The 16,303-nt window shown below is 38.2% G+C and overlaps 1 long non-coding RNA gene across 1 annotated transcript; it reads left to right on the plus strand.

Annotated features, from left to right (window-relative positions):
* Positions 1-11,727: 11,727 nt before the first annotated feature.
* LOC140934610 (uncharacterized) lies at positions 11,728-15,070 on the plus strand. Its single transcript, XR_012165115.1, has 3 exons — positions 11,728-11,863; positions 13,826-13,953; positions 14,866-15,070. It is a non-coding gene; the product is annotated as an uncharacterized lncRNA (long non-coding RNA).
* The last annotated feature ends 1,233 nt before the right edge of the window (positions 15,071-16,303 follow it).

A 16,303-nucleotide genomic window follows, 5' to 3' on the forward strand; every position in this document is an offset into this window, starting at 1 on the left:
CGATTCCAATCGGCATTCGGCGGAGGGTTTTTTCGGATTCCGAATTTCGGGTCGGTAAACCCCTAAATTTATGGAAGGGGAACTTACATTGTCTGTCTGAATTTATAAAAAGGCACCTACAGAAATTTAAAGTGCGTTCTAACAGTTGAAAGTCGCTAGCTGGGGCTTAAAAGGACAAATTAATCGCTGGAAACACACGAAAAGTCGCTCTTGGCAGGGGAAATTATGACAATTCAGTCTCTCAAACTATAAAGCTAAAACAGACCTAAAATTCCGCACCTTTGATCCCAGAGTCGGTTAGCCAAGACAAAATCACTTCAACTAAACACTCACAAAGCGTTTTCATGCTTGTACACAATATTCTTATGACACGAGCGCCACGGGAAACCTGAAATCTGTCTGTCAACAACTTCAGGAAACAACACAATTAACCTCGTTCGCGGCACTGATAAAACTATCCACAACCAACCAGGCACAATGTTTCCACATACCATTAGAAAACTTATAGGAAAATATTCGCGCAAGGGAAAATTAAATGAAAAAAATTCATGCACGCCAATTAACCTAAAAAATATTCATGCCATGGCCTAAAAAAAATTCATACAAGGAATTTCATAACGAAAAAAAATTCGTGCGGCTCGAAAATTCCCGACCCCCACCATACTGCTTTTCTAATGGTCCGTTCATCACACGTAAACTTTCCTGACACGGTCGATTTATTCAAGATCCCGGATGAAGACCGGATTGAAAGAGACACATAGAGGCCGGCCGTCCAAACAATTTTTAACTAAGTCTCTGGCCTGGTCAGAAATCCGCATCAATTTTGCTCTCGCCGAATAGATTTGATTTTTGGAGGTCTGAAAATTTTGAAACAGGATTTTCTTCCATAGAATACATTGCAAACTTAGTTCTCAATGAATAACCAAATGAAGCTCTAATATAATAGGCAAACTGAAGTCTTTGTTCGGACGGAAGTCAATTAGACATGATTAGATGCATGCACATTTTATAAAAACAATCTGACATCATGACAAATATTCTTCGAATAACAAAAACAAGTTTTCTTAATATAAGAACCTGTTTAAGAACCTTAATGGTCTATTTTCTCAGAAAACATCAATTTCGAGGCTTTCTTGAAAAAATATGGGTTTTTATAAGTTTATAAGTGGGTTTTAACTGTATTTTAGTACACTCTACGATTAAGAAACAAATTGTTCCCCTTGTGATCGATTTTGCATAACGAGAATATTAATTAATTAATGGTGTCGTCAACGTATCGGAACCAAACAAAGGGTAGTAAAAACGCGTCACCAGTCAGCAGATTGTTTGACCGACTTTTACCATATATAGTACATAGAATGAAATATAGGCTGCGGTCGGCATCAGGATGTTGTCGTGTGTGCGTTTTTTTTCTGTGTTCGGCAACCTTTTTTGTTTTCTACCCTTCGCTCTTTCTCTTAATCGCTTCCATGTAAGTTTTCTGCTTCGAAAGAAGAAAAAAAGAAACCTCTGCAACCTAGGGTACGCAAGACCAAGAAACTGTCGTTAGTGCCCCCATATCGCTTCAGTCACGTGTGCTAAAAGTCGAAGTCAGTATCTCGGATAAAGGATAATGAATAAGATTTCCTACGTGGTGAGTTTAGTTTTGAAACTGTTTGCGCCTTAGGCTTTCTGTACAACCGTGCACTGTTCTCAAAAAGCAATTATAAATATTATATCATTATGTACCCGGTATACGGATTCTGATCTGCAGCATTATGACTAAGCAACAAAAACTATGATCCAGTCGGAATGATTACTGGAAGCCTCTATCAAGCACCAAACTATTGTACATTATAAATTATGTTTGCGCAACCAGCTGAAATACGGCGTATTTGAAGAAGGTTTCCTAGTTCAGTGTTTTTATTAAGTGGACCAGAATTTAATAGATTTTGTGATTTAAACACTGAAATTATTCAAAGGCAATGTCATGTAAAGCAATGCTTAGAAATTGCCGGCCTTACTTTAAAGAAGGACTATGCTCGAACAAACACGTTTAAGTTAAGTTTTTTTTAATCGTATTGTGGAATTCGCTTCCATTTCACATTTAGCCTTCGTAGCAAGCGATTTCGCGCGAGTAACTCGAGAAAGTTGGGACGAGAGCAAAAAAGAGGAATGAATTTAAATTTTTTTGCTCCCGCTCTAACTTTCGCGCAATATCTAGATTGGAAACGCTTGCTGCGCAGGCTATTTCACTTTAGACAGGTCAGCTTATAGTGTCTCAAGTTTTAAGCGTGTTGTGACAAATTTCTCAACCTAGATTGGAAACGCTTGTTACGCAGCCTATTTCACGTTAGACAGATCAGCTTATAGTGTCTCACGTTTTAAGCGTGTTGTGACAAATTTCTCAACGAGCACTAACTGAATAAGCCGATTAATTGTAAACCTACATAACAATATACTTTAGTATATCTTTTTTATCCTTGTATATTTATCGTCACTGTATAATATTTAGATTTAGACTTTTTTGAATTGAGATCTTTTGTTATTTCGAACATTTTAATAACTACAATAGGTGGTCTCTCTGAGTATGGGGTCTTTGACTGTTTTAAGCGTATTGTGACAAATTTCTCAACCTAGATTGGAAACGCTTGCTACGCAGGCTATTTCACGTTAGACAGGTCAACTTATAGTATCTCAAGTTTTAAGCGTGTTGTGACAAATTTCTCAACCTAGATTGGAAACGCTTGTTACGCAGCCTATTTCACGTTAGACAGATCAGCTTATAGTGTCTCACGTTTTAAGCGTGTTTTGACAAATTTCTCAACCTAGATTGGAAACGCTTGTTACGCAGCCTATTTCACGTTAGACAGATCAGCTTATAGTGTCTCACGTTTTAAGCGTGTTGTGACAAATTTCTCAACGAGCACTAACTGAATAAGCCGATTAATTGTAAACCTACATAACAATATACTTAGTATATCTTTTTTATCCTTGTATATTTATCGTCACTGTATAATATTTAGATTTAGACTTTTTTGAATTGAGATCTTTTGTTATTTCGAACATTATAATAATATACAATAGGTGGTCTCTCTGAGTATGGGGTCTTTGACTGTCTTAGGGACGGACCATTAGAAAAGTTATGGGGGGGGGGGGCAGGGGAATTGTCGAGCTGCAAGAAGTTTTTTTCGTTATAAAATTCTTTGCATGAATTTTATTTAGGCAATTGCATGAATATTTTTTAGGGTGAATTGGCTTGCATGAATTTTTTTTCATTTAATTTTCCCTTGCGCGAATATTTTTTTTTGTTCTTCGCCCGCCCCCCCCCCCCCCCCCCCCCATAAGTTTTCTAATGGTCCGTCCCTAATGGACCATCCTTATGGCATTTTTCTTTTGTGTTTTATTGTATTTTTGCAAGTTGCCATTTAGACTACGAGTAGTCCCCCATTTTTCCGCTGGGATAGTAGAGCGAGCCGAAACGCGAGCGCGCGTGAAAATCACCCCACGCTCTCTCCCCGCCACGTCGTCGCCTTTTCTCGGCGTGGGGTGATTTTTCACGCGCGCTCGCGTTTGGATCGCTCTACTATCCCTGAGGAAAAATGGGGGACTACTCGTGGTCTAGTTGCCATTAAGCTGTAATAAACAAAATGAACCACTACTTACGAGTGATAATTCTCTTCTTTTTAATTTAGCGGTCACATTGTTCTTTGCTTTCTAAATCTGCATGTTACTACATGCTACTAATGCCCCATTTGGGACGTGAAGAAAGCAGTTTTAAAAACGGTCTGTTTATTTTGGTTTGACATTAAAAACACCATGGGAGTATGCAGTACAAAATATTTTCGAAAATGATTGTTTAAAAAAGGGAAATATCAGTGTTTTTTCCTTAGGAAAAGCACGGCAGATGCGATTGGGGCGTGATATGCGATTAACGAATACATGCTTTTAGCTTCTTTGGGTCACTTTGAGATGGTATATATATTGAGAACTTCTCAGCATATATAGCATCTCAAGTGAACCTTGACCACTCTTGAGAATCCAAGATTACTGGATGTTTCCATGCCACCCTGCCACGACACTATACTTTGCGCTAAAAACAAAAAGGACACGTTAATAATTACTTACTGTTATTACAATATTTAGTTGAAATGAAGACAAGTCAGACCAGATCTGTGGGATATTTGAGGTATCCAAAGGTATGTAATTAAGAATCCTGAGAACTTTTCAGTAAGACTTTATCGCTAAGACAGGTTTATCATCGTCCCTTGTCCTGGTCGAAAAATTCGAAAAAATTCAGCCGGAAAGTTTTTTTTTTTTCTCGCAGGAGTCAACCCTATGTGACTTAGGGACTGTTCGTTATTTATGCCTAAGGGGGGGGGGGGGGGGGGGGGGGGGGGGGGGTCGGTGATTTTCAAGCAATTCAGGCATATGAAAAATTTACCCCTCCCCGGAACGAACAGTCCCTTAGGCCATTGTTAAATAAGACAAATGACAGAAATGAGAGAATAACAAGGACGTACTTAGAGGGAAAAGTTTTGATTTCAACCTGAGACTTCCTGCGGTAATTATTATAATTATAATTTATGCTGGTCATCAATCTTTAAAGACTGCTGTATATTTACAACGATAATGGGCTTGTGAAGTCCGAGTTAATTTTGTAGATTATATCATTAGCTTTTGCGTACTGTGGCTCCCCGTTTGGGCATATGAGTTAGTGCGGAGGAAAGGAGCGTTTTAATTATTCATGTACGAAATTGTGTTTCCTATTGTCAGGATCGACATGAAACAGACAAACAAAAAAGCTGAAATAAATAGTGGCGATCTTCTTAGTGAAAGTTTAGTCATTTCATTCACTCTCGTCTTGCTCCCGTCTGGCCTCGTAGCTTAATCCGGAAGAACAACGGTAAATCTTTCAAAGATTTTTCCCCTCACCTGGTATCTTAATTATTCCCTTTAATTTGTGTTATATTTTGTGCCTGTTATTTTCCCAGATTGGCGAAGACAGTGCCAAGTTTCTTAAATGTGGAGAAAAAATGTCTGCTTATTTCTGTGCCATCTGTAAACATTTTACCAGTGTGGACAAGAATTTGTATCCTCGTGAAAAATGTAGAATTTGCAGGTAAGTCAACCTAGAACGGCATTTTTAGCAAGGAAGACTGTGAGACCAATCTGGACAATTGAGAGCTGTACTGACCGCTTAAAATTGCTCGAAAGATACAAGACCTGATCAGAATACTTTCTTTGACACATTATAACAGATTTTTTATATATATTTTTTTTCACACGCTGCAATATAAGCGATATCTGTATGGCTAAAACTATCTATTCAGTAGCTTCCGTCTCAACACCCGTAATGAGGAGACCAATTTTTTTAATACACCCCTACCTTTAAAGCGAGACGGAGTTTTAATTCTTATGTATGTCATCAAGGTATTTGTTTAGTTTTAAAAAAAACTAGTCTCAGATATAATACGCCTGCAAAGTGACCCAAAGTGGGACTACTTCTGTTCGGAAGAGAAGAAAGCCGAAGCAAACAACTATAGCCCTTGTGTTTTCAATACGTCAGACCCCAAATTACGTACCCCACCAATTCTTGTTTTGGAATTGTAAACTCACGAGATTTCCCAATCACGAATTCCCAGTGCATTTAAGGTGGAAGGAGTGCGCAAAAAGAGACTTGGTACTTGGGTATGGGCAGGTAAGGGCACCCTCCTTAGCCCTCTCTGCCTTCATGTCCTTTTCATTAAGAAAAAAGGGCATATTTCCTTAAGGAAATTTGAAACAAATGATCTTCTGAATTCTATAGCAGCTGTTTATTGTGAAGCATATTTTGAAGGGTATAGCTAATCAATCCGCTTTATCATGCAGAAGGTCTTAGGTTTGACCCCAGGTAGGAGAGTTGTCGATTTTTTTTTCCCGTGTCGCTAGTGTCATGTCATTCTCGAATTTGACTTTCTTTCTTTTTCTTTGTTTTTGCCTTTAAAAGAACATACAATGACCACCTGTCTGTATCACAAGAACGAAATGTGGGGTTACCAACGGTTTAAGGGTCAGCAGTTACAGCGGTCTGGTTTGGAAAACCAGGGGGATGGTCTGGCTGACTGGTTCGTCATTAAACATTCCAGAGATGATTCGCTGTCGCGCGATTTGCTTTCCAAATACGGTTTTAAGGCTTCCGATGTAACACAGGTAGGAATTATATATACAACTGAAATTTAGCACTGAAATCAATCGGGCAATATATCCTGCACGGAGGTCCAATGAAACTGAGGAGAATGAGAAAAGCGCGTTCACTAAATTGTACAAAACTCCACAGGTTATAGTACTTCCCACTCGCCGTCTAAATTCTTTTGCCAGTTCTAGCATTTTCCAGGCGTTCAGTTCAGTGCAGTGTGACGCGAATTAGGAGTAAAAATAAGGAGAAAGACCCCATCCAACCCCAGGTTAGCGCTGGGCCCAGAAAGTCCCTTTTAGGCGAAAGTTAAGTAGTTTTGACGAGTACAATTTATCTTAACTTCAAATCCAGAATACATGCTCCAAATGTTCCTCTTCTTCTTTTTTTGCAGAGTGATTCACAACCCTTAGGATTGCGCTCATCAAAGTGAGTAAAAAAAAAACCGTGGCATGGTCCTCTCGTAATAAATTAAAAAATGTTTGAAGGATTATTCTAAATATTTCACCTTTTTTAAGGCGCGTTGAATTTCTATGTAACATTCTCAAATACTCTTGAAAAAACTAATATCGTTTTTTAAAGTGAACAAAAGAACATTTCAGTTTCTCTACCACTTAAATGGATTCAAGTTGTAATTATTTTATAGAACGGTCTTACGACTATTCTGTGAACTCGTTTATGCAATCAATCAAACACACACGGCAGTTCTTTCGATTATAAAATTTTCTTTGTGATAAAAGTAAACGCGGCACAGAATTTCTGCGTGACTAAAAACCAGTAATTAGCAAATAATTGTCACCTTTATAGCTTTCAGTCTTAATGGCGACGTATTCAATATTCATACTCCTAGCTATTCCCCCCCCCCCCCCCCCCAAATCGAGCCAGAAACGAAAATAAGCTCAACATGTTTAGCCCCCCCCCCCCCCCCCCCCCCCCCAAAAAAAAAAAAAAAAAAAAAAAAAAGAACTAGGGGAAGTAACAATCCTCTGGCTGGGGATGGAAAACGAGTTTTGGTTGGAGAATACGAGACTTCGCCTTATTGCAAATTTTAACTACTATGTAACAGCAATGCAATTTCTGTTTCAGATTCATCTCGGCTCATTTTGTGGCCGAATTCCTGCACTGATCTAACGTTAAGAGAAGGCTTAGTCTCCAGGGCTTGGAACACCCATCGAGATATCCGCGGCTGGAGCCCGAGTCTACGATAGGTCATGAGGTATTCTCTACAACTGTGTTTCTTGATTCCAAAACTATTTTCTTTTCCGCTGCATTATAACTAAATCAAAATGAAGTCGAAGAAGAGTGACGTTGTTTCTCCAATCAGAATATACTAATATGTATTTAAAACGATTTCATGGAATATCAAAAAACACTTCTTTCGTTTAAATCTTTAGTTACCTAGACAACTGTGTAATTTATGACAGAGGAATATTTTTATTGTAGAGTTTTAATGAGCAAAAATCAAATAGTTCTAAGTAAATAATAGCAAAACTAATTGTAAATAGTGGGGTAAATCAACTGCAAAGTGTACACAGAAGAGTTTTATTTTGTATAAAATTCATTGCGAAATTAAACATAACACTTTACGAGATTATGCTTTTGTTATTTTCTCCTACTTTTTATAAACTACTGATATGGTGACAGAAAACCCGTTTTATTGAAAAATCACCACACGACCTTGAACGATTAGTAATTCGTTTGGTTGCGGAAGCTCATAAGAAGGACAGAACGAAAGGCTTCACCGGTTAGGTCAGCTCTCCTTTTTACGTTGAGTACTGATTGTCCCATCTTGGAATTAGGAGCTCTTTATTTTAACATCTTCACTTCTAATCAGTTATGGTGGCCAATGAAAAATATCACAAAAGTTCCAAATGTCTTTGAGTAAATGCACTCAAAAGGTCTTCCAAAGAGGCTTCATTTCAATGGTAACATCATAGGATTTCGTTGGCGGATTAAGAAGTTAGAGTAACAATGGCCCCGCCATAACCCGGCCTTGGATTGAAACGTTTACATGTAAGCTCACAACTGTGCAACACCTTTAACAACAATAAAAATGTTGCAGATCTCACCAATTAAGTTTCAATTTGTTGAACGGATAGATCACTTTTTTTTTCGTCCAAGAGCGTTCAACTCACGTTCGATAAGTTGAATGCACCATTTCAACATAGCATGAGCGTTAATTTTGTTGAGTGTCGCTGGCATTAGATCGAGAATGGCAAAAATAAAAATGCAAAAACATATTAGTGAAAGCGACGAGTTTTGCCGAAGAAGTTTGATTTAAAGATCTTGACAAACACCCAGTACCGGAGCTGTCTGAGCTATGTGACCCAAGTTAGTTGCTACATTTGTCATCATATCTGCAGAGTGTTTTTGTGCTGGGTTCTTAATGATGAGGAAATGATCCCAAAAAGTGTAAAGGAGGCGAAAGCTTCGCAAATCACGAGTCAGAACAGTGGCTTAGCTGCCTTTAAGCCCGGGCCTTTAAACTGTTTAAGCCATCAAAGCCCCTTAACATAAATTTGAGCAAAAATAAACAGTAGATTATCACGCCTTGTTAATTAATTAATTAATTAAAAATAGATCGATCGAACTAAAATGGGTCATTCTAGAACCAAAAATCTGCTTTCGGCAACACTTTTGGCTGTTCGGCAAGCCTGTAGGAAAGAATATGAAACAGACAGGGCACGACTGTTGTTGGTCGAGGACCCTCCCCCCATCCCCCACGCCAAATCTTCAAAGTCTAAACAGTTAAAAACCCCGTTTATATGGACATTGGTATTAAAGGAGTGTCGATCCGTGTAAAGCGCGGTTTCGCTCTAATGCAGACTGGGTCATTAATTAAGCACTTTTAAATAGAGCTTATTTCCACTTTCAAGCTATCTTGATGTATTCAGTTGTAGTAAAAAAAACTTATGAACTGCTACGGAACATTTAAATACCTAGTCTGAAATGACGATATTTCGCCGAGTATAATACAGATATTATAGACAGGCTATACCAGACGATAGAAAAAAAGGGAGCGGTGTTCGCTGAGTGTCTACTCAAAAGTACCATATTATTGTGACAGTGAAGACTATGGAAATTATGCAAGCCAGTATGACCACCGTAGTCAATATAGTGGTTTCCATCAGTACTAATTGATTAGCTAAATGTTCAAGTAATATAAATTACCAAAAACGAGTGCGAGGGTTTGAGGAATTCCAAACACCGAAAAACAGATGAAAGCACGAAGCCACAGGCCCAGTGCTTCTGAATTTATTGTTTTGAGGTGTTTGGAACCCTTGATGAAACCTGAAGCACGAGTTTTTGAGATGACTTCTCAAACGAAACAATAAAAAAATATGCTGTGATACATTTTTTTTGTATTGTCCTCCCCAAATGAAAGAACAATAATTCATGCAGCGATGCAATCTTGCCATATACGTAACATTACTTCTGACCATGTGTGAACATGGAGAGGCAAGATTTAGGGAGCCGACAACGGTTTAAGAAGAACGCGAGTTAGTCGAAAAAGCTATTCCCTCGTCAACCAAATATAAGAACAAATGGGCGGTAACAATTTTTGGCGAATGGCAAATTTCTCTGTCGGTCACAGCTCCCGTTTTAGATCCAGGAGGGCTATTTAAAGGCTATGATTTACACAAGGTCGCACAACTTTCTACCAGCATTGAAGAAATGGATGCAGTAACCTTAAATTACCGGCTTAGCAAGTTTGTGATGGAGGTAGCCAAGAAGTCAGGGGAGAGATATCCACTGAAGACCGTTTATGGAATAATTTGTTGCATCCAACGCTATCAAGGTTAATTGTATCAAATAATATTCAGGTAAGTTTTTGGAATTGTTGTTAACGATGTATTAATTATTGAAAAATATTCATTAACATGCACGTGTTTAATTTGAGATCAAAACCCGTAAGATTTTCGTACGGGTGTTCATTAAGGTATCATGTGACCCAAATATGCCTCACTTATTGGCTTCTGCCCTCATGAATAATTTATGAGTTTGAGAACACAAGGTCAAAGACAGATTTTACAAGTTACTATTTACGTTTGACATTGACAAAAATAAATTGATATGGAAATTTATATGGAAAAATGCTAATTTGCAATGGGAACATTCTATACGTAAGCAAGCGAGCACTAAAAACAAACCTATTTATAGAAGCCTTTTATCAATGCACCTAACATTTTTTCGATTCTTTTACTTATTATTTGAAATTCTTCATTTAGTGCGCATGCTGTGCTGTTAGGTTAATTGTTCCACACAGAAGTGTCAAACAAAATATTAATTATCATCATCATTATTAATATGACAATAATAACAATTATGATTATTATTAACAGAGTATATACAGTCTCGTAAGTGTATGGAAATGCTAAGTAAATGATTGTATTCTCTGTGTGCTCAAGATGTGCTCTAGCATTCCAACAAGGTAAAGGGTCTTAGGTACTTAACTACCATACACGCTTGCCATTTACGCGGCATTGCAAATCATTCTCTGACCGGTAGAAACATTGCAAAGCCAGCGGCCAGTTTCTTTAGTATCATAGCCGAGAAGGAAAAGCAGCCGCCGTGGGATCTGTAGACAGTCAAAGTATGTTTTATCTTGTTATATAACTAATTACATTACTTTCCCACCCGCAAATAGCTTATGAACTAATCGAGGCGGGGGGAGCTGAAGACCTGTTACAAGTACAAGGATTATCTATAGATGGACTAATAACAGTGAAGACACTACGATACAATAAACTAACATAAAACAAGGCAAGTACCTAACGATTACGAAGAGAGGCTAACCTAATTTATTAAATAACTTGAGATTTGAATCGGTTGTTCTGACTCTCTTTTTATGTTAGCAATAGACTCAGGTATAGTATAAGATAACACGAGACATATAAACGAAACATATAAACGAAAGCCAAAAGAATAATTAAACAAACGATTTAAGAAGGAAGAAAAACTTTACGGAGCACTGAACACACGTCCGTCCTGTCTTTGTAAGCAGCTCACTTGACTTTACATGTTAATCAAAATATCAAAGAGTATTTTTAGCTGATTATACGTGTGTATCTAATGCTTTCTTGAATGCGTGGGTTGATTAAAATAAAAATGGGACTATTGCAAACCGAGTTCATTTCGTAAAACGGTCTTTTTCCATTTAATGGTAAGGCTAAATGTCTATAAATGCGTGCAAACTTAATAAATGGATTTTATAGATTCCGTCCGTACATGTGTGATCATCGTAATAAACGGGTATAACATTTTGTAACTAGTCTCCATGGTGAACAAGTTGACAAACTGATATAAATTTATTAATTCAATGACAGTTAATAATTTAATGACTTAGTTCGTTTTTTATTGCCTATATTAATCAAGGTATTAAAGAGTATTTTTGGCTGGTTGTACATGTGTATCTAATGCTTTCTTAAATGCGTGGGTTGATTGTGATAAAAATGGGAGGGAAAAGCTATGGGGACGAGTTTGCATTCCAACAAGGCCAACACGTTTTGCACTTCACCACTTTTCACGCTTCAATTCAGCTAAGTGCTATATATAAATAAAAGCTTCCCATTTTCTCGACATTGCAAATCATTCTCTGACCGGTACAGACGTTTGCAAAACCAGCGGCCAGTTTCTTTAGTATGATACCCAAGGATGAAATGCTGCCGTGGGGCCTGTAGACAGTCGAGGTATATGCTTTGTGATCGGGTAAGTATAAAACGGCTCTAAAACTGAAGACTCGGAAAAGGAATACTGAGAAGCTTCCCGCAAAATCATTGAGTCGTATCAATGGAACATGAGTCGATGATGTTGTAAAAGGTTTTGAGTTCAAAAAGGTAAATCAGACGCATGCAAGCTACCTTATTGCCCGCGGGCCTTGCAGTCGGTACTTCCACGAAATTTTACGTTTATCTCAGCTAAAGACGCCCTTTTTAGTGCATCGGCGAGATTTCCCGTCCCTATAGAGTATAGACCCTTTATATAGACCAACCTATCTACCACTCCGCTGTCTATCGTCGCCAGGAGATGACTCTTGATGTTTCACGTTATATTAATTGCGAAGGTTTCAAATTTTTACTGATTTAGTTTGTATATTGAAACATTCACATAGTTTGTGTTTGTCTGATGCTCTAATCACAGCTTTTAAAGTTAGGTGTGTGTGTATGTATCTATATCATGTAATATCAGTATTTATTAGCTTCTGATCTTCAAGAACAAACAACAAAATTTCAGTCCGTATGTGGTTATTAAGTGCAATGTTTCTACCTTGAGTGCTTATGCTGATTCATCAATAAATATTTTAAAATCACAACAGTCCGGGCCATATCAATTTCTGGATACTCAATGACGTCATAGAAGAAACGTATTTACTACTTTTATATTTGAGCCTCAGCGTATTTGGTCACGTACTCAGTTACATTCTGTGAAACCTTGCAAAATTAAAGGCAAAGAGTGAATAAATACTTTGTCGGTTGTCGGTTAAAATTTTCGATCGGTGAATCTCGGTTAATGATTAACAAAACGAGTTTATTTTTTTATATAGGCATTAAACTGTTTCCTGTGTACATAGCAAAGGATGACAGGGATGGAGTTGGTAAAAACTTGAAAAAGTTGGGCCAACTTTAGTTGATTATTGCTGCAAAATTCGTCAAAATTCGTGACACTAACAAGTAATGACTTAAGGACAGAATTGGCTTTAAACAGCAATAAATAACAATTCAAAGGAAACTTTCAATTCACAAACTACTTTGGCGTTTTTTGTTACATTTCCTTGAATATAAGCTTAACGGATGCTGAAAAAATCGTCTAAACAACACTACGGTTTTAATCCTTTCAGAACGCCGGTGATAAATTCTTTAATTACAGTTCAAACAAAGCTTACACGTTTACCGTTCGTTTGGGTCAATGCGGTCAGTTTCCTGCTTGCAGTTCCGAAACTGAACGTAGACCGTTACCCAAATCACAACACAATACCTACAGTAAGTAACGATAGTTTCCGCAATACGAAGAAACGCGTCTGTACTGATTGGCGCCTTTCTGTAAAGCGAAGTCGGGTTTCAACATCAGTAATAAAGATGTTTGCTTTATTTGTCTAGGGCCTCATCTACTCGAATAGACAGATAGGCAGAAAACCGCATAGTACGCAGACTGTAATGTTTTCGTCAAAACGAATTTGGGGTGGTGTATCCGTTTTGAATTCAGCCATCCACGCGAATGCACTATTGCAGTTTAGTTTGCAAGTAAAGATGTTCATATGTACTTGTACAGCTGATTTTCAGATCTAGCCCGCGATAACTCGCGATGTAATTTTGCAGTATTTTAGCTACAGTATCGAGCTCACAAGCTAGCCTGCGTGGCAGGCGCAAAAGGGGGAGGGGGAGCCGTCGATCTTCCTAGTTCCAGAGCTTTTAGCCATCATTTCACATCTTAAGAATGTTTCAAGTAGGAATGTTAAGAGAAATAAAGAGGCAAAAAAAGATTCATTACCCTAGGTAACAGAAGTTCTTTTCCTCGCGTTCGACGTGCGGCGAGAAACTCCGTCAGTCGCAGGTAGACATTTTTCTTCGTTAAGACTCGACCGAAACCGATAACCGCCCATCATTCTACTATCCAGGGCTAGTCTTCCACTCTCCCAATTTGTATTATTTTTCGTGCCTGTTATTTTCTCAGATTGGCGAAGTCAGTGGCAAGTTTCTTAAGTGTAAAGAAAACATGTCTGCTTGTATCTGTGCCATCTGTAAACATTTTACCAGTGTGGACAAGAAACCGTATCATTGTGAAAAATGTGGAATTTGCCGGTAAGTCAACCGTGCAGGGCGCTTTCCCCTGACCGCGGAAACTGAGAGACCAATCTGGGCAATGAGAGCTGTAGTACCTTAAATTGCTCGAAAGATACAGAACCGAAATGCTGTCTTCACACATTTTTGAGGAGGTTTTTTTGCATTTTTTTTTTTCACACACTGCAATATAAGCGATGCATGGCTAAAAATGCTTAATATTTAGTATTCGGTCTCAACAGCCGTAATTAAGAGACAAATTTTTTAAATACCCCCCTATCTTTAAAGCAAGACGGAGTTTTTATTCTTATGTTAGTCATCAAGGTACTTGTTTAGTGAAATGACAAAAAGAATGTCTTAAACAACAGGATGTAATACTCCTGCAAAGTGACCTAAAGTGAAACTGTTCCAGTGCGAAGAGAAGGAAGCCGAAGCAAACAGCTATGGCCCTTGTGTGTTTACAATACGTCAGACACCAAATTACGTACACCACCAATTCTTGTTTTGGGATTGTAAAATTACGAGATTTCTCAACAAAATTTCCTTGAGCATTTAAAGGGTGAAAGAAGTACTCAAGCGCAGTTAGCACAAGTCTAAAGAATTTTGTCCGGAAACGAGACTTAGTGATGGGAAGACTGGCGTCAAAATGGGTATGGGCAGGTGATGGCACCCTCCTTAGCTCTCTCTTCCTTTTCATAAAAAGAAAGGCATATTTCTTTAACGAAATTTGAAAAAATCAACTTCTAAATTCTTCAGCTGTTTATTGTGAAACAAATTTTGAAGGGTATAAGTAGTCAATCAGCTTTATTCAGAAGGTCTTAGAGGAGAAGTTGTCGACTATTTTTTCCCGAGTCGCCAGCGTCAAGAGAGAACAGTGTCATGTCATTCTCGAATTTGACTTTCTTTCTTTTTCTTTGTTTTTGGCTTTGAAAGAACAAACAGAGACCGCCTGTCTGTATCACTTGAACGACACGCGCAAAACCCAGGTTACCAAAGGTTTCGGGGTCAGCAGTTACAGCGGTCTGGTATGGAAAATCCGGGGGATGGTCTGGCTGACTGGTTTGTTATCAAACACACAAGAGATGACGCGCTGTCGCGCGAATTGCTTTCTAAATACGGTTTTAAGGCTGCCGATACAACGCAGGTAGGAGTTATGTAAATAACTGAAATTTAACACTGAAATCAATCGGACAATATATTCTGAACGGAGTTCCAATGAAACTGAGGAGAATGAGAAGAGCCATTTTCTCCTTGAGACCCGCAGTTTAATGCTTCTCGCGTTCACTGAATTGTACAAAACGCCACAGGTTATGGTACTTCCCTCTCACCGTCTAAATTCTTAAGCCAGTTCTAGCATGTTCCAGGCGTTCAGTTCAGTGCAGTGTTGCGCGAATTAGTCAGGGAGAGGAAAAAAATGAGGAGGAGTAATACTTCCTCCAACCAACCCAGGGTTAGAGCTGAGCCTAGTAAATCCCTTTTAGCCTAAAATTAAATAGTTTTGAAGTACAGTTTTTCTTAACTTGAAATCCAAAAGACGTGTTCCAAGTGTTCCCCTTCTTCTTTTTTTGCAGAATGATTCGCATCCCATAGGACTGCGCTCTTCAAAGTGAGTAAAAAAAAAAAGGTGGCATCGTCCTCTAGTAATAGACGAAAATGTTTGAAGGATTATTCTAAATATCTCACCTTTTTTAGAGCGCGTTGAAGTTTTATGTAACATTCTCAAATACCATTGAAAAAACAAGTATCATTTTCGTAAAGTGAACGAAAGAACATTTCTGAATCAGTTTCTCTGCCACTCAACTGGATTCAAGCTGCAATAGAACGGTCTTTCGACTATTCTGTGAACTCGTTTTTGCAGTCATTCAAACACACACGTCAGTTCTTTTGATTATAAAATTTTCTTTTTCATGTAAAGAAGTCAAAAGTCACGAAGTTTCGACCTCCTCTAGGTAAACAGTCACAAATACCTCAGACCCTAAAATATGATTATCAGTAATATCAACGATAAGTGATGAAATATCTATTTTTTTTTTAAATTATGCTGGTAAAACCTTCGCTCTGGTCTCTGATTACTTGTTGATATTCAGTATAGCCCATAAAATCTGATTAGCACGGTTAGGGGTCGAAGGTCATCTTGCAGTGGAAACAAAGGTGGGAATTTTGTGCTGGCGCACTGCTCAGAAAATCTGCGTGACTAAAAACCAATAATTAGCAAATAATTGTCACCTTTCTAGCTTTCACTCTTAATGGCGACGTATTCAATATTCATACTCCAAGCTTATTTTCCCCCAAATCGAAAGAAACGGAAATCAGCTTAACATGTTTAGCACCAAAAAACTATGGAAAGTAACAATCCTCTGGCTGGGGATGA

The sequence above is a fragment of the Porites lutea genome, chromosome 1, assembly GCF_958299795.1.
Source record: "Porites lutea chromosome 1, jaPorLute2.1, whole genome shotgun sequence".
NCBI classification, from domain to species: Eukaryota; Metazoa; Cnidaria; class Anthozoa; order Scleractinia; family Poritidae; genus Porites; species Porites lutea.